This window comes from Panthera tigris, chromosome E1, assembly GCF_018350195.1.
Source record: "Panthera tigris isolate Pti1 chromosome E1, P.tigris_Pti1_mat1.1, whole genome shotgun sequence".
Classification (NCBI taxonomy): Eukaryota; Metazoa; Chordata; class Mammalia; order Carnivora; family Felidae; genus Panthera; species Panthera tigris.
In genome coordinates this window covers 32886294-32905786 of record NC_056673.1, presented here as the reverse complement: position 1 = coordinate 32905786, position 19493 = coordinate 32886294, and the positions used below count along the sequence as shown (strand labels likewise).

The 19493-nt window shown below is 37.1% G+C and overlaps 1 non-coding gene across 1 annotated transcript; it reads left to right on the top strand.

The window, feature by feature from the left end:
- Window positions 1–15717: 15717 nt before the first annotated feature.
- On the top strand, window positions 15718–15822 carry LOC122233814. Its single transcript, XR_006211546.1, has one exon. It is a non-coding gene; the product is annotated as a U6 spliceosomal RNA (small nuclear RNA).
- The last annotated feature ends 3671 nt before the right edge of the window (window positions 15823–19493 follow it).

The following is a 19493-nucleotide window of genomic DNA, read 5'->3' as shown; positions in this document are numbered from 1 at the left end:
ACCTATGCTGAAACCAAGAGTCAGATGCTTAACCAGCTGAGCCATCCAGGTACCCCGGTATTTTGTAGTCTAAAGAAATATTCCTCTGTGATTAATACCAGGATCACTTATTGGTTCTTTATTCTATGTAATTTGGGGAGAGAGGAGATTGCCTTTTCATTCTTTCTTGGCATGCCTGGCAACATTTATTGAACGCCAACCATTGAGTATGGGTAATTTTAGAGGGTTAGGATAATAATTATTTTTTTTCTTCAGAGAGGGATTACAAATAAATTCCTGGAAGGAAGGTATTGTGGGGATAGAGTATGGCAGATGGTTTCCTCTTAAATAAGCCTTATCCTAGTGTTTAACTTTTGAGTTTCCACCAAAAGCCTGGAGCTATTATCAAGTTTCTTCCACCCTTTTGGTTCTGGATCTCCACCTTTGTTTCCCAAACATGATGAGCTTCCTAAAATTTCTGCTCAGCTTTTTAGCTACCCAGTTAGTTCTGTCTTCTTGGTCAAGAACCTGGAAGGGAACACATTGGGCATTTTTCTCTACTCTGGGATCTTGGCTTAATACCTCTGAGCTCTAACTTCTGTATCTTGAGTCCGGTGAGGCTACTGTAAGGCCTAAGCTCTGAATTTTGCTTCTACTCTATTTCTTGTGCTGGGAACCAGAAAATGCCCACCTTGGCCCTCTCCAATCCTGGCTCTTTTGAATCCTCTTTTAAGTCTTCAAATATTTTCTTGTTTGTTTTCAGCTTTCAAGTCTGTTCTGAGTTGAAGAGAGTCAGTATGGTAGAAACTTGTTTGTTAAGACCAGAAGTTGAAGCTTCTTACCTATAATCTAGATCATATCATTTCTGCTATCTCAACCAATTCACTGACTTTAAAAATTAATCCTTTTACTTTCCATACTTTTTAAAAAAATTTCTTTAACATTTATTTATTTTTGAGAGAGACAGAACATGAGTGGGGGAGGGCAGTGGGAGAGGGAGACAAAGAATCTGAAGCAGGCTCCAGGCTCTGAGCTGTCAGCACAGAGCCCCATGCAGGGCTCAAACCCACAAACTGTAAGATCACGACCTGAGCTGCAGTCAGATGCTTAACCAACTGAGCCACCCAGGTGCCCCTACTTTCCATACGTTTGAGTCCTCCCCATCTATATACTTCTTCTCATAAACACTTAGGCAAGTCCAAAGCTCTCCAGTTTTAAACATCTATCTGTTAAACCCTCCAGGAAGAGTCATTACCCTTTTGATTCTCCGCTTCCCATCCCTGTGTTCGTCAAAATGATTCATTCTGGCTTCCAGTTCCCTGACTCTGTTGAATGTACCCTAGTTGGGTAAATGATGCCGATTAATTTAATCATTTTCTGGTTTATTTTTCCGGCGGCCTTACCGGGTTTTGACAGTCCACTACTCTTTCATCTCAAAGTATTGCTGTCTTTTGGGCACTGCTGCCCCAGCATTGTTGTCCAGCTCTTCGTGTTCCTTCTCTGGTAGCAGGTCTTTCAGTTTTGTGTGTGTGTGTGTGTGTGTGTGTGTGTGTGTGTGTGAGTTCTAACTAATCTTCCCATCACATTTTGAGAATCTGCTCTTATTTTCTAATACTTCATCCGTATAAAATAATGTGTTCTCTGTATATTTCCCTCTCCCAACAAAGCTAACTATCATTCTGGTATTTGTGACTCTTGCTCTGTTTTTCATTACCGTTTTTCTATATATGTATATATGTATCAAAATACAGCAGTTTTACATGCTTTCAGTTTTGTATTGATGGCAGCATACTGTATGTATTCTTCTCTCTTTTTCCCTACTCAATGTAACATAAGATTCATTTATCTTGAAACTGTAATTCATTTTCACTCTTATATGTTACTGAAATTCTGTGCATTAATAATTTTCTCATCGATGAGCCCTTGGATTTTTTCATGTTTTTCTTTTATAAACAATACTGACATAAGTGTTCTTATACGTGCCATCTGATACATGTGCATAAATATTTAGGTATATACTTATAATAGCAATTGTTAAATTGTGTCACATGAATACTTGCAACTTTACAAAAGAATTCCAAATTGAAGTTTTAAATTTTTTTAAAATTTATTTTGAGATGGGAGAGGGGCAGAGAGAGGGAGAGAGAGAATCCCAAGCAGGCTCTGTGCTATCAGTGTGGAGCCCTTGCAGGGCTGGATCTCAAGAACCATGAGATCATGACATGACTGAAATCAAGAGTTGGGCGCCTAACCAACTGAGCCACCCAGGCATCCCTGAATTTTTATTTTGTTTTATTTTATTTTATTTTATTTTATTTTATTTTATTTTATTTTACTATTTATTTATTTTTTGAGAGACAGACAGAGTGCAAGCGGGGGAGGGGCAGAGAAAGAGAGAGGGAGACACAGAATCCAAAGCAAGCTCCAGGCTCTGAGCTGTCATCACAGAGCCCGATGTGGGGCTTGAACTCAACGAACTGCAAGATCATGACTTGGGCTGAAATCAGACGCTTAACCGACTGAGCCACTGAGGCACCTCTATGAATTTTTAAATAAATGTATCCGTTTTCTCTTTTATTTTATTATGTAGGAGTTCCTATTGTCCTGTTGTTCTACATCCTGACCAACACTTGGTATTCTTTTAACTTTAATCTTTCGGAATCCATCATTGTTCTTCCCTTGTCTTCAATGCTGGTATTTCTACTTGTAACTTCTTAAAGTCACTCTAACATCATTCACAGGTGATGTAATCTTTTCCCATTGCTATACTTACCACTTACATTTTATGGCTAATAAGTGCATATTTTCTGCTCAGACTTTCTTGGTCTAAGTTTTATATCCATTTCTAATTTTTGACACCTTCTCTTGCATATCTCACAAACAATGGAATTTCAATGTGTCCAGTAGTGAAATCATGTATCTGATAAGAATTGTTCTTCTTCTTATGATATCTAGCTCAGTTATACCACCAAACATCAAGTCATCCAGGTCAAAAATCTGGATATAATCTCATATTTCTTCTTTCCTTGTTCAACTATATTCAGTTAATCACCAAGTCCTCTCTCTCTCTTTTTTTTTTTTTTAATCTGTAACTGTCTCTTTAATCCATTTACTTCTCAACATCTCTACTGAAGATACTCTACTTGTGACAATAAATAACTCCCAGACATTAGCCAGTTATGATAATGACAGTGCAAGGGGACAACCTGGTAGGGGATGTGCTCTACCCACATCCTAGTGGAAAAAATCATGTATTATTACTCTTATAAGCTGAAACAACTGAGAAAAAGTATAGAAAATCAGATACATAAATAAACTTACATTTAGATTTATTAACGTGATATTTCAAAAGGCACAAAGATTCTTAAAGATAACAAAATTATGTAAAGAACAATGCTCACTATCTTGGTGTAAAATGCATGGCGATGGTATTTTAATCACAGCTCTACGCAGCTACTTTCCTGCCTTCTTGCCCTCACTGTCTTTGTACACAGTCTTACAAACTTAAGTGTATATGTTCCTTACCCTCCTTTGATAGTTCAGTATTTTGGCTGTCTTTATTTTTTTATCCCCCCCAAATACGATTAATTAAACTGATCACAAACCAAAAGTCTCTTTCCTTGAATCTTTCTGGCAGGCCCTCAGTAATTATGCCTTCCTAACAGCCTGCAACCTCTGGTGTCTATCCCCCTGAGCTCTTTCATTCTCTCTCATTCTTATTCCATTCTCTCCAAAGAAGCATCTGAACACAATTTATCTTCCCACATATGTTTATTTTCATGGGGAAAAATGCACTAATCATACAAGAATATTCTTGTCTTCCTATCAATGAATAATTTATAGTGGATTCTCCCAATACATTATTCATTGATATTCGATTTATACATTTGTCTTGTTGATATATATGTATCTATATATGAATATATATAATATATAACTATATAACGAAAACACTTGCAGATATAAACACACACGTGCACACATATACTCTTGAGAGAAAGATGTGTTCTCTCATCACTCATGTACTCTTGTTGTATTACCTATGTTATCCGGGGCATATAATACTAGCTATTTTAACAAAGAGGTCCGCAAATCTTAGTGATTAGTGATTTAACCCAACTGAAGTTCATTTCTTGGTTACGTAAAATCCAACAGGGTGAGCTTCTATATAAACCTTTAAGACGCGGCAGGCCAGTCAGAGATGTACTCGTTTTCCTGCTGCCGTAGACAAACTTCATATGTAAGTTCCCTTGCTTACTAAACCTGCCACCTACCAAAAAGGAAAAAAAAAAAAAAAGTCCAGGAGGGTACTCAGCATAGGGCACAGCTGCCTCCTAGTTGGTGGTTCTGCTATCACCAAGTGCTCTGGTGACTTCCATTGCACTGGATTCATTTGGGAGGTAAGGGGTAGGAGAGTTTTGATTTTAATTTTTAATGGGCCAAGAACAGAAACAACGCGCATCAACTCCACTGCAGTTAACTTGGTAAAACTTCAGGAGAGGCTGGCAAATGTTACCAGGTTTGTACCAAGGCAGAAAGGGGAATGAGTTTGGGGGACAATGAGCTAGTCTTGGCCACAATGGAAAATTGGCAGGCTGGACTCTTAATTGTGTTAAGTCATCTACCCCGTTCATCCTATACTGTCTTGCATCATAATTTCCATTTCAACTTCAACATATATTTCCTTTAAGTGTTTCATATCATGTTATATTTTCTTGGCCTCAGAGTAGTCACTTAATTGCTTACTAAGTTACATTCTAAAGATTGCCTTTTGAAATGTATTATTTTCCATGAGTTATTCAGAAAGTATATGTAGATATTTGTATCCATATGGTGATGCCAAGCTAGAAAAGCAGAATAAGATTAATAATTCAAGACTTAAAAAAAAAGGAGTAGGAAAACACCATCGTAGAAGACTGAATTGTTCAGCTTGGTTTTGACAATGATCAGATTCACAGGATTTGCTATTTCATTTGCCTTTGTTGACTTGTCTAACCCCTTCACCAATTGTAGCTCATCAAATATTCACATATGTATAGAAAAAAAACTTTATCAGAATTTAAACTAATTGAGATAATTGTGGGGAGGTGATTATTATTATAGTAGCTACCTAGTCTGAGTCTATTCTGAGAATAACACCTGGATTCAATAAATCACGAAACAAACTTCAGTGTGCTATAAATAAATTTTTGACTTTTAGTGTTTTGTAAGGTTTATTTCTCTCCCCAAACTAGTTTCTTTTTTTTTTTAATTTTTTTTTAACATTTATTTATTTTTAAGACAGAGAGAGACAGAGCATGAACGGGGGAGGGGCAGAGAGAGCGGGAGACACAGAATCGGAAGCAGGCTCCAGGCTCTGAGCCATCAGCCCAGAGCCCGACGCGGGGCTTGAACTCACGGACCGCGAGATCGTGACCTGAGCCGAAGTCGGACGCTCAACCGACTGAGCCACCCAGGCGCCCCCCCCAAACTACTTTCTTAAACATATGTACCTTCCAGAGTGTCCTGCATACTGTCACCAGAGTGATCTACCTGATATAGAAATTTGATTATATTATTTCTCTTCACAGAATCTTTCAGTGGCGCCGTATGATTACAAAATGATGGGAAACCTCTCTAATTCTGTCTCCTGATAATCTGTGCTTTGCATGTCCTAATCTAATAGTATTGGATTACTTACAGTCAAAACAGGCTGTTGTGTTGAATCTTCCTGCTGTTCATGCTGTTCTCTTCATTTCAAATTTCTTTTCCCCTCAACTGACCTCCTAATTCCTTCTAATCATTCACAGCATAGGTCCCACCTTCCCAAAGAAGCTTTCGCTTATCCTCCTCTGCTCCTCCTGCTCACATAGACTGAGTAATGTTTTCCTTCGTGTATGTTCCCTGTGTAATGTATCATTTTGTTTTGGAATTATTTTCTAACGTGTCTCACCGTCTTTCTAGACTATAAAGTCTTACAAGGTAAGAGAGGATCATTAATTTATCACATCTTATCCACAGTGATATTCCTAATACACAGCAGGTGCCAATTAATATTATTTATTGAATTGAGCTAATAGAAACATCATATATCACAGGACATGGAAATACTGTCCAGTGTTACAAATATTTTTAAAATCTATATTTGATACCTAAATAATGCAGAGATCTATTTACCTGTTACTTCAAAGACATCAATATTCATAATTTGGATTCTGGTTTCCAAAATCAACAGAGTTCTTTGGCAGAATAATTGTTGTATCAGGTGCCCTGGGACAAATTTGCTTCTGGTTTGAAACTATAATAGTTAAAATTCCTTCTCTCTAATTTGTATTACAAATAACATTATGATTGATCCAGTGTTTTATTTTAGAATGTCAGGAAGAAAAATCAGGTATCTGTTAGGGGCAAGACTCATTGCATAAGAGACGCAGAAAGGTAGATGCCTGCAATCTCTTACTCTTTGGAAAGAGGCACACAGTATTTATGTATACATATGAACAGAGGAATACATTGGGGATATGTTTGTTTTAAAAGGTATCCGGCTATCATATGCCAGTTGCTACTGCCTTAGCCATGAAGCAGTAGTGTAGGTTGTATTGTGCTAACAAATTAACTCCTGGACATCAGTGACTTCACACAATGTTTACTTTTTATTCATGCTAATCATCTGCAGAGTGCTTGCCCCACACAGTCCCTCAGGGACCCAGGCTAATGGATATTCCACCAGGGTGGATATTCTGCCTGCCGAGGCAAGGAAGATGATGTACGGGGTTCTTAACGTTGCTTTCGTATTCTTTGACATAAAAGTGACATACATCGCATACACTCACAGCCATTGCCCAGCGCTAGTGAGATCGAGCTAGGGAATCCAGGGAAATATGAAATAAACTGGAAAATAAATACATTAAAGCTTCCACAGCTATCGAATGAGATCTCTGAAGCAGTGAGCTGTATTTTAGAAAGCTTCGCTAGGCAGCAGGGGCTACTTACTGTATCCTGTTCTTGTACTATAAATAATCAATGCTCATGTCTAAAGAGAATGAATACAATAAAGGAATCACTAGACTTGGGGTTCACAGCTTTGTGAATAAAAAATTAATTTATTTAAAAAATGTTTCACAAGTTCCATGAAATGTGGAAGGAGAAAGAATTTACGACCCAGGCAGACTTGCACTTAAACATGGATGGCCCATGTCAAGTAAGTGACTTGAGACAAGTTGTTTGACTTCTGGAGGCCTCAGCATTGTCATTAGTAGAATGTGGTTACTTTTACTTACTTCTCAGAATTAAAGGAGTGAACATGATGTGCCTAGAATAACATTGTAGAAATGCAACAGATAAAAATTCCACTGACTATTCCCATATACATCTTTGCTCTTGTCCCCCTTCTCCTCAACAGTATCATCAACCAAATGTGATGGTGTCCTTCAGTGAGCACACAGACACATGCAATGCTTTGCCCAACTGATTATATTACAGTGCAACAAGTACCCCAGGCGGCAGGGGGGTGGTGGGTAGCTGCTTTTAGAATCCAGAGGAAGAAGTCATTAACTGGGAAAAGAAGGCATTGGAGATAAAGGGAAAGTTAGGAACACTTTAATGAAGAACATAAGTAGAATAAGTAGAGATAGAAAATAGGTATAGTAATTAATAACACATCAAATTACTATAATATTAAATATGATGATGTATACAAAGTGCCCAGAAGTGTTTGCCATAATGCTAGCAGTCCTTATAGGATAATTGCTAATTTTAAAATGTAAGGTTTTTACTAGCTAGCCTCTGCATAAAACCTCCATGATGATTATTTTATGTATTTATGTACTTATGTATTTATGTATTTACTTATTTATTTGTGGTCAATCTGCTTTAGGCTCTGGACATTGATTGGCCCACAGTGTTGATTGGCACGTAATATTGATATTCAGACTTTTTAAAAAATGACATAGATCTTTCTTTCAAGAAAAACTTATAGAGATACTCAATATATAAGACTCAATATATTATGTACCTGCTTGAGTTGAAGTGGGAATGAGAGAGAGAAAGTTCTGCTAATTGGCCTTTGCATATCTTGCTGGCTTGCAGCAACTCTTCAGGACAGTTAGGACCTCCACATTTTGAAAACAACTGGATCAAAAGCTCTAATTATACTGTAGTAGAGATAATCCTTTTAATGAAGTAAGAGTCATTGGAGTACCTAATTTCATTTTGTCCTAAAATTCAAAGTAGACATTCTTAATCTCAATCGTTTGTTTTCATCATATAGTTGGGCCTAGTTTGCACATTTTTTTTGTGTTTAATATAGTACATTTATTTATGTAAAAATTTTTAATGTTTATTTTTGAGAGAGAGACAGTGCAAGTCGGAGAGGGGAGAGAGAGAGAGGGAGACACAGAATCCGAAGCAGGCTCCAGACTCCCAGCTGTCAGCACAGAGCCCAACGTGGGGCTCAAACTCACGAACCGTGAGATCATGACCTGAGCTGAAGTTGGACACTTAATCCACTGAGCCACCCAGGTGCCCCTAATATAGTATATTAAAAAGGATAGTTTTACTTTCTGCTTGCCTAACCAATTAAGTTTTTTTTTCGGTGAATTATACAGGTACCACACAAAGTTTCCAGGTGTGGGTTTATAATTATTTATATTGCTTAGAAATTGGTATTTTTCTTGTATCCAAGAACTCTTGCCTTTAGATAATGAGAATTCATAGATAACATCTCTTCAAATAACAACTTTCTCTGTCAAAAATATTTTCTCCGGGTGCCTGGGTGGCTCAGTCGATTGAGCATCCGACTTCAGCTCAGGTCATGACCTCACCACTTGTGGGTTCGAGCCCCGCGTCTGGCTCTGTGCTGACAGCTCAGAGCCTGGAGCCTGCTTCGTATTCTGTGTCCCGTTCTCTCTCGGCCCCTCCCTCGCTCATGCTCTGACTCTCTCTCTCTCTCTCTCTGAAGAATAAATAAAACATTAAAAAAAAAAATATTTTCTCCATTTTTTTCTTATGATGTGCAATTCAAATTGTGTTGGATCATCTGCTACCTTCCAAGTTTTCTTAACCTGTTTCATATTTTCATTTCTGTCTCTTTGTACTACATTCACCTAATTTCTTTTTTGATAATTGTAACTTGTATTCCTTTTTATAACTTTCTAATGTTAATCTTTTACTTTATTATTAAGTCATTGGCTCTGTTTATTCTGCCTATGAATTTTATTTTAATGATTATATTTTGTGGCTAGAAATTCAGTATGTGTCTATATAAAATCTGTCTACACTTTATAGTATCCTCCTCTTTTGATTTGATTTCTAGTCATTCACAATATACCTGCCAACATTGTGAGCAGACTTATGTAATTGCCACTCTCAGATTATTCAGCTAGTCTCAGGTCTTGTGCTGTTTTCATTTATGGGTAGGCTGTTAACAATACTTTGTTTCTCTGTGTGGTCTGTGGTTAGTTTGTGTGTGCCTGTGTGTGCACCCCTATTAACCTTTTTTTTAATTATTATTAGTATTCTCTATGGCTTCCGTATATCCTGAATTATCAGAGCATTTATTTATTTATTCATTTAATTTTTTTAATGTTTATTTATTTTTGAGAGAGAGACAGAGCATGAACGAGGGAGGGGCAGAGAGAAAGGGAGACTCTCTCCAGGCTCCAGCTCCGAGCTGTCAGTACAGAGCCTGACGCGGGGCTTGAACTCACAGACCGTGAGATCATGACCTAAGCCAAAGTCAGAAGCTCAACCGACTGAGCCACCCAGGCGCCCCTTATCAGAGCATTTAAATAGACTGGTTTTAGTTTGGTTTCTGTTAGAGATCCCATGAGTTTCAGTGGATCTACTAGATTTTCTTTTTTTCTTGTTTTGTGGTTCTTGTATTATGTAGGTATTATAGATAGGATTCCATACTCACATACATGGATAATGCTTACTGTTTTTATATTTATTTCCTTACCCAAAGCCCAGAAAGAAGAAAAACTTTTGTAACTTTTCTTTGCTGGAATATTGGATGATTTTTTTTTTTTTAGATCGTGAAGATTGGTAGTGTCTTGAGGGCTCAAGGCTTAAGCAACTGGAGAAGTTCTAGTTTCCTGTCTAATTTTTATTCATAGTTATACTCTTAGAATTTTTTCCTGGTCTAAACATCTCATGGATGCCTGCTTTATCAACTTTACCTACCACTTTGGTTTTATTTCTTTGTTTACCTGGGGGTTGATTTGTCTTTCTTCCGTCTGACTTGGCTGTGCATTTTAAATATGTTATCAAGCTCTTTGTGTGTGTGTGTGTGTGTGTGTGTGTGTGTGTGTGTGTGTGTAGTTAATAGAGTATACTGTTTGAGTATAGTCTGCCATGTTGCCTGAGTCTAATAATTTGTTTTAGAGAAGAGATCATTGGGGCTCCTGGATGGCTCAGTCAGTTGAGCTTCCAACTCTTGGTATCAGCTCAGGTCATGATCTCAGGGCCATGGGATGGAGTCCCACTCTGGGCTCTGTGCTGAGTGTGGAGCCTGCTTAAGATTCTCTCTCTCTTTCTCTCTCTCTCTCTCTGCCTCCTCCCTTGCTTGCACTCTCTCTCTCTAAAGTAAAAAAAAAAATTAAAAAATTAGAATTTAGTTATGAGCAGTAATAATTGTATAAAATATATAAGTGTAAGTGACAAAATGCTATCCCTCTCTATTTCTAGGTAAACAAACAAAAATTAAAACACCTTGTTTTTATAGGCTTAGTAATTATAAATTATACAATATAGACTCTTGTACTCTTCTTGAGTTGTAGTTGGAGACATTATTCTAATATTTTGCATGAAGGTCCAAACCTGCTAGGAAGGGCATTTGACATTATTACTCTGAAATTTGGAGAGGAGAATGAAAAGTAAGATCCATCTAACTGTGTCTCCAATTGAATTATTTCCCATTTTCACCCACTAGACTTTCAGCTGTTGTTGTAAAATCGTTTTTGAGTGTTAGAATTTCTTCAGCAGAAAAGCTTGCTGCAGAGAAAAAATGAACTTCTGTGAGTCTGAGTACATGCCTAGTTTGAAGATCACTATTTCCAAAGAAAAAATGTAGGAGGTGTGACAAATGATTATTTTGATTTTTAATAAGTACACAATTATATGTATATATAATATATTTGTATATACAAATAAATTTTCTTACATTTTGAATAATTTATTTAGAATATCTGGCCTCTAATTTCTGATGTAGGCACTTCAGTTACTGTCCTGCTGCCATCACTCCTTTCTTCAGTGTTGTTGGAAGCATCTAGAAAGTTTCAGACTTTTACCATGAGGGGTCTGCAGATGTTTTATACCCCCCCCCACCTCAAGCAATTAACCTCCCCTTTTTTAATTTCTTGACCTAAGTAATGGATCCCACAGGTTCATTGTCTTTCATTATTCCATTACCCTCCTTCAGATTCCATCATGACCCCAACATAACAAACTTCCTTCCTTTGCTGCACACCCAGTGTGAACTTGTGCCCTTTCTACTGGTCATGAAATACACTTGCTATGTAGTTTCCTATTCTCTGCAATATTGCATTTAGTTCTTTTGTTGGTCCACATATATTTTGTAAAATAGGGAAAAGTCTTGTTTTTTTCTCTTTTTTTGTATTATACTAAAAATGTAGTGGCAAATCAGAGCTTCTTATTCTCCAGTGTCTTACAACAGTCATAGGAAACCACTGTTAAATTTTTGTTTGTGGTTTTCTCTACCTCTGTATGATTGAGACACTTAGAAGTTGGGGGTTGGGTCAAAAGAAGTCAAATTTCCTGAACCTTTCTTTCAGGGAGACTCCTGTCAGTTCAGTTCTGTCCTATAGCTTGGGCATGAAGGGCAGTGACCACAATAGGGACTCAAGGTGGGACTTCTGCCTTTTATTAAAACAACAAAACAACCTGTCTATTAACGTACTTAGTGACTCACTTGGAACGAATACAGTACCAAAACAAAAAATAAAAATAAATAAATAAATAAATAAATAAATAAATAAACAACTTTGCAATGGAGAAAACTGGCAGGCATCATTTAAAAAAAAAAACAAAAAGATCAATTTTAGCATTCTCAGTAGTGTTGATACAAGGCTCTCCAATATAATATGATAAAAAGGGGACTTCGCTATAAACCCAATCTAGTCATGAGAAATCATTAAACAAACTCAAATTGAACATCACTGTAGAAAATAACTGGTCAGTACTCTTATAATAATCAAGGTCATGAAAAAAAAAAAAAGGAATGACTGAGAAACTTTCACAAACTAAGGAGACATGACAACTGATATGACCTGACATGGAGAAATACTGTAGTATCCTCAATCAGATCCTGAACAGAAAACCAGCGTTAGTGAGAAAACTGGTAAAATCCAAACAAAATGTTTTGTTCATATATATTAGTATATTACCAGTATTATGAATTTCTTAGTTTCAACAAGTACTCCATGGTTTTGTATAATGTAAAAATTAGGGAAAGCTGGATGAAGGTTACTAATACATTCTATTGTCTTTACAATTTTCCGGTAAACCTAAAATTATTTCAAATCGGCAGATTAAAAAGAAAAGAACATTACCTTCTATAATTAAAAAAAAAAAAAGAAACAAGCCATGTGACTGCACCCTCACCAGGCTCTCCTAGACCTGCTTTGAAGTACTAGATATCATTTTTCTGGGGAAGGTGTGATGCATTCAAATTCTAAGGAGAATCTATTGTGTTCTGGATGGTTTCTCCTGAAGGGAATGACCCTTGGTTAAGTCAAACATCAGGAGTCCTCATTTGCTGGAAGAATCTTATCACATGCCTAGTGTCTCAATCAGAATGGGAACTTAATGAACCAGTAACATGTTTGGGTGGAGAATTTTCTAAAGAGAGGAGCACAAATAACCTGATTTGTAACTTTGCAAGCCTTTTAAATTCTAAATCAGATATTCACCTGAGGCTGGTTGTCTTGAATTATCTAATTCTAGATTTGAAACTGTCAGTCCTTTTATAAAACAGAATAGTTCAATGGTAAATATTAAATTGAAAATATGAGAAAAAGGGCTCTCAAAGGGAAGAACACATTGATAAATTCTCATGACATATCCTATAGCCCATTGCAGTACAAACAGGGCAGTCTGTCAAGCTTTTATATGAAATCTGATACCACCAGCCAATGCCAACAAAACTCTGATTTTCAGCTTGTCCTGTCCTGGCTGTTAAAAGTGGAAGAATTGTGTTGATGTAGCATTTTCTGCCTCCTATTCCTTCCAAGAGCTGGGACATCTTCAAAGAAATAGATGTGTATATATTGGGGTATTTCATTACACTCCCTTGGAATAAAATGGGCTCTGTTTTCTGGAGGTCTACTTACTGACAGATTAAATTCCATATCCATTTGACTTTATTTTCCTTTAAAATCAATCATTCTGTGTTTGGTCTCTTCTCTAAATTGCAGAAGCAGATTAATGCTTCAATTACCTATATTAGTAATTGAATGACTCTGATGGCAAACCTCAGAGACATATTGATTTCTCAACCTTTCTAAATAAATACTCCCCTCACCAGTCTCAAGGAAATAGCCACCTTTTGCCCTAGACATTTCATAACAAAGTGGTTTCTTAGCAAAGAATTAAGGAAGGCCACGTGGGTATTCACTGATACTAGACTTCCCTTGCTAAAATATTTTTTCCCCTTTGTTACCCTTATAGTCCCTCCATTTTTCAGGTTATACAAACCTCACAGTCTGTTCCCTGCCATTTTAGACCCATTAAGATATTCTTTTCTTCCCTGCTTCTACCTTTCCATTTAGAGCTTGTGTACTTAGGCAAAAGATGGAACTTATTATTTCACACCAAGATGTGAATATGTCTAATAAGTAAGATGACTGTGTGTGTGCATGTGTGTATATATATATATATATATATGCTAATAAGGGCCTTTTTGAGATTAAATTGGGGCATTAAATGGGGACAAATTGGATGCTTGGTCTAGAGGCATAAAGTGACACTGTCTAGGAAAATTGGACATATGATCAATCTACTGATAAAAATGTGATACTTTTCTCCAAGGTAAAAGAAAGTTTAGTTGGGAAAAAGCTTAAGTAGAACAAATAATTTCCAATCACTAAATTTCAAATAGCAAGCATTATGTACAGGATGTTTGATAACCATGGGAGGTCGTCCTGAACTTCTAAAACAGTGTGTCTGTCTTCCATCTCAAGCCCTCCATCTTTTGAGAACACTGATAATATAGTTAGTAATAGATATAATAAAAAAGTGCTTGCATATTTTAAAGTTTTTAAAGTTTTAAACTAGTGCTTTAAAGTTTTAAACTAGTTTAATAGCTATTATCATATTACATAAGAATGCTATTGCACTTGTGCAGATTAACATCACTCCTTTTATAGATGAGAACACTTAATCAAAAGTCAAGCTTAGATTGCCATTCATTTCTTTTTTTCAGTCATTCATAGAACAGAAACAAGATCAAGAGCCATACTGCGTACCTCCATTCTCCCATTTGTCAGACTTTGTGCAAGACATGAAGGTGAAGATGATGCGGTCCTTTATTTCAAGTTGCTTATTGTCTCATGCAAAGAGATGGATAGGTGTTACAGACATGACTCACTTTTTGTATCCGGTATACTTTGTATTAAAGCTTAACAACCTACTTCCACTTTAACTCTACTTATGACAGCTGCCCATGTTTTTCAATGGCTTCATATAAAGTCTCTGGAACTTTTTGACACAGCTTTGGTTGCTGTTATTAATTCCCTTTTGTTGTTTCCTGAGAAATTGGATAAGAGCTCCTTTCTATGGAGCAGGAAAATAAAGGAAGTGAGTTTCTGAATGTGTTCCTCTCTAGAAAAAATGTGACATGATGGCAGAGACTGGAAACTAGTGGTAGGTAAACTAGGTATTGATGTGATGTTTTAGGAGTATGACTCATCAGAAAGGAAGAGAGGCACAAGATGAATACAAGTTGCAACGTTAGAAGCCTGTGGATCAATACAAGTTAAGTTAAATTTGGTCAAAAGGTAGAGAAAACTGGGTGGTTCAGGAGTGGGCAAAAGTATTTTCAAATAATTTCAGGAAAAAAAAAAGTGTTGTATTTTTTAATGGTATTCAGGGAGTTAGCTTGGTTTAAGGACTTTTACAAATGCTTAATATCAACAAACCACACAGGAAAATGTAAAAAATAATCTTGGTCTTTTGTACTCAAAATAAGAACCATGGGTCAGCATCATTAGCCTCACCTAGGAGCTTGTTAGAGATACAGAATCTCAGGACTGATCCCAGAACTGTTGAATCAGAATCTGCAGTTTAACAAGATGCCCGAGTAATCCCTACCCGCATCAAACTTTGAGGAGCACTTCGGTAATAGGGTCATTTGTACTATGCATCCTCAGACTACGTTTCAAGAATTGCAGGTTTTCACAAAAGCTTTGCAGTAGGTCCAACCAGGTCTGTGTAACACAGTTGTCTGAATAGGAAGGTGCTTGAATTTTGTTTTTTCTCTGACCACAAGGGATCATGGCCAATCTTTTGTTTGATGGGGGGCATGTAGGTCTGATCTCTCTTTTACCTAATACAGCTTGCAGTGACTTTTTTGAGTGTTCACTCCCAGGGCAGGCAGCTGATGAGATGATTTTACTGTTCTAGAATGAGGGAGATTCCATCTACTTTCCTTATGTTTTTGCAGATTCGCCATGGACAACATATTAGCAAGGCCATGCTTTGGCATGCCATAGAGTAAAACTTTTAATAAAGGGGGTGGTGGTGGCTCCCTTTGGCAGTACATATACTAACATTGGAACGATACACAGAACAGTAGCATGGCCCCTGCACAAGGATGACATGCAAATTCATGAGGGGTTCCATATTTTTTTAAAATATTATTCACCACGACCAGGCGGGATTTATACCTGGGATGCAGGGCTGGTTCAATATCTGCAAAACAATTCACGTGACTCATCACATCAATAAAAGAAAGTTCGAGAACCATATGATCCTCTCAATAGATGCAAAGAAAGCATTTGACAAAATACAGCATACTTTCTTGATAAAAACCCTCAAGAAAGTAGGGATAGAAGGAGCATACCTCGAGATCATAAGAGCCATATATGAACGACCCAACGCTAATATCTTCAATGGGGAAAAACTGAGAACTTTCCCCCTAAGGTCAGGAACAAGACAGCGATGTCCATTCTCGCCACTGTTACTCAGCATAGTATTGGAAGTCTTAGCCTCTGCAGTCAGACAACACAAAGAAATAAAAGGCATCCAGATCATCCAGGAGGAGGTCAAACTTTCACTCTTTACAGATGACATCATACTTTATATGGAAAACCCAAAAGATTCCACCAAAAAACTGCTAGAATTGATTAATGATTTCAGCAAAGTTGCAGGATATAAAATCAACGTACAGAAATCGGTTGCATTCCTATACACCAACAATGAAGCGACAGAAAGAGAAATCAGGCAATCAGTCCCACTTACAGTTGCACCAAAAACCATAAAATACCTAGGAATAAATCTAACCAAAGAGGTGAAAAATCTATACACTGAAAACTATAGAAAGCTTATGAAAGAAATTGAAGAAGACAAAAAAATGGAGAAAGATTCCATGCTCCTGGATAGGAAGAACAAATATTGTGAAAATGTCGATACCACCCAAAGCAATCTACATATTCAATGCAATCCCTATCAAAATAACACCAGCATTCTTCACAGAGCTAGAACAAATAATCCTAAAATGTGTATGGAACCAGAAAAGACCCCGAATAGCCAAAGCAATCTTGAAAAAGAAAAGCAAAGCAGGAGGCACATTCCCAGACTTCAAGCTATCCTACAAAGGTGTAATCATCAAGACAGTATGGTACTGGCACAAGAACAGACACTCAGATCAATGGAACAGAATAGAGAACCCAGAAATGGACCCACAATATATGGCCAACTAATCTTTGACAAAGCAGGAAAGAATATCCAGTGGAATAAAGACAGTGTCTTTAGCAAGTGGTGCTGGGAAAACTGGACAGTGACATCCAGAAGAATGAACCTGGACCACTTTCTTACACCATACACAAAAATGAACTCAAAATGGATGAAAGACCGCAATGTAAGACAGGAAGCCATCAAAATCCTTGAGGAGAAAGCAGGCAAAAATCTCTTTGATCTTGCCCACAGCAACTTCTTACTCAACAGGTCTCCAGAGGCAAGGGAAACAAAAGCAAAAATGAACTACTGGGACCTCATCAAAATAAAAAGCTTCTGCACAGCGAAGGAAACAATCAGCAAAACGAAAAGGCAACTGATGGCATGGGAGAAGATACTTGCAAATGACATATCAGATAAAGGGTTAGTATCCAAAATTTATAAAGAACTTATCAAACTCAACACCCCAAAAACAAATAATCCAGTGAAGTAATGGGCAAAAGACATGAATAGACACTTCTGCAAGGAAGACATCCAGATGGCCAACCGACACATGAAAAAATGCTCAACATCACTCATCATCAGGGAAATACAAGTCAAAAACGCAGTGAGATACCACCTCACACCTGTCAGAATGGCTCACATTAACAACTCAGGCAACAACAGATGTTGGCGAGGATGCGGAGAAAGAGGATCTCTTTTGCATTGTTGGTGGGAATGCAAGCTGGTGCAACCACTCTGGAAAACAGTATGGAGGTTCCTCAAAAAACTAAAAATAGAACTACCCTACGACTCAGCAATTGCACTACTAGGCATCTATCCAAGGGATACAGGTGTGCTGTTTCGAAGGGACACATGACCCCCCATGTTTATAGCAGCACTATCAACAATAGCCAAAGTATGGAAAGAGCCCAAATGTCCATCAATAGATGCATGGATAAAGAAAATGTGGTGTATATATATACAATGGAGTCTTACCCGGCAATCAAAAAGAATGAAATCTTGCCATTTGCAACTATGTGGATGGAACTGGAGGGTATTATGCTAAGTGAAATTAGTCAGAGAAAGGCGAAAATCATATGACTTCACTCATATGAGGACTTGCTAAGAGACAAAATAGATGAACATAAGGGAAGGGAAACAAAAATAATATAAAAAGAGGGAAGGTGACAGAACAGAAGAGACTCATAAATATGGAGAACAAACAGGGTTGCTGGAGGGGTTGTGGGAGGGGGATGGGCTAAATAGGTAAGGGACATTAAAGAATCTACTCCTGAAATCATTGTTTCACTATATACTAACTGATTTGGATATAAATTTTGAAAAATAAAAAATTTAAAAAAAGGGGTGGTGGTGGTAAAGGAACCATTTTGGTCCAGTTTTCTTGTTTGAGTGAAAAGGATATCCTTTGAGTAACCTGACAGGTGCCAGTATTTTAAACAAATTGCTAATAACAAGGGATGTGCGGTTGATGACTTCTTAGGACCCCACCTTTTAATGAGTCTCCAAATCTAGGATAGTGTAAAGGGAAATATTATGAAATTAGACAGTCTGGTGTTTGCTTCTCTGTTTTCACCCTATGACCTGTATGACTTCAAGCAAGTTACTTAACATCTGCATTTTCCATTTTCTCATTTATAGATGGAGATAATTATACTTACTTTAAAGGAAAGGTGTGTGATGTAATAAGATGATATATATATATATATATATATATATTTATATATATACATTTATATATATGTATATACGTGTGTATATATACATGTGTGTATATGTAGTTAATATATGTATACATATATATGTAACGTACCTATGCATAATGCCCAGCCCCTGTTCAGCCCTTTATAAATGTTAGATCTCCTCATTTATTGTCTTATCATTTCTCTAAACTGATAGAACTATAGAGGAAAAGCCATTTGAGCTGTTTGTTTTCTTATTATATCCTCTCAGAAAGCACAAACATCCAGGGGAAAGAAATTGCATAAATGGAATGAATATTACATTTTAAACATGATGATATCATATATTCAAACAACAGTGTTAGAATCTTATTAAGCTGGGAGCCCATTATAGTACTACCTTTAAGTTCTGTGCTGTGAAAATACCTAATATGATATCTTATGAGGTCTCAAAACAGCCCCAGACACATTTGCAAAGGACACAACATTTTTTCCCTTCTGCCATCTGCCTTGAGTCTTTTCTTTCCCATGTGGGTCCCACAGACAGTGACGCTCTCTCTAGCTCTGCTTCTATCCCTGGCCACCCTGCCATATACACATATCATGCTCTTGAATTCATTTTTCCCATTATCTTTCCTCTATCAAAATAACATATCCTGTGCTTCCCTTGTATAATAGTGTTTTCACTTGTAAAGATAATAACGTAGTAAAAAATTGCTATTAATAGTAATAAAGAACACCTTTGCCTCTATCTTAATAGGTATTATGTATACATTTTAGCAGACACTTCTGGAAGTGCTGTTTCAGCCCCCAAAAGAACAACTCGAATGCTGTCCACATTAGGTACAGTGACAAGAGATGGGAGAAGAGCCATCAAAGGAAGGCCCTGGCAGGGAAGCTTCTAGTTTTCCCTTGATCACACACTGTTAGTGTGCAGGGTTT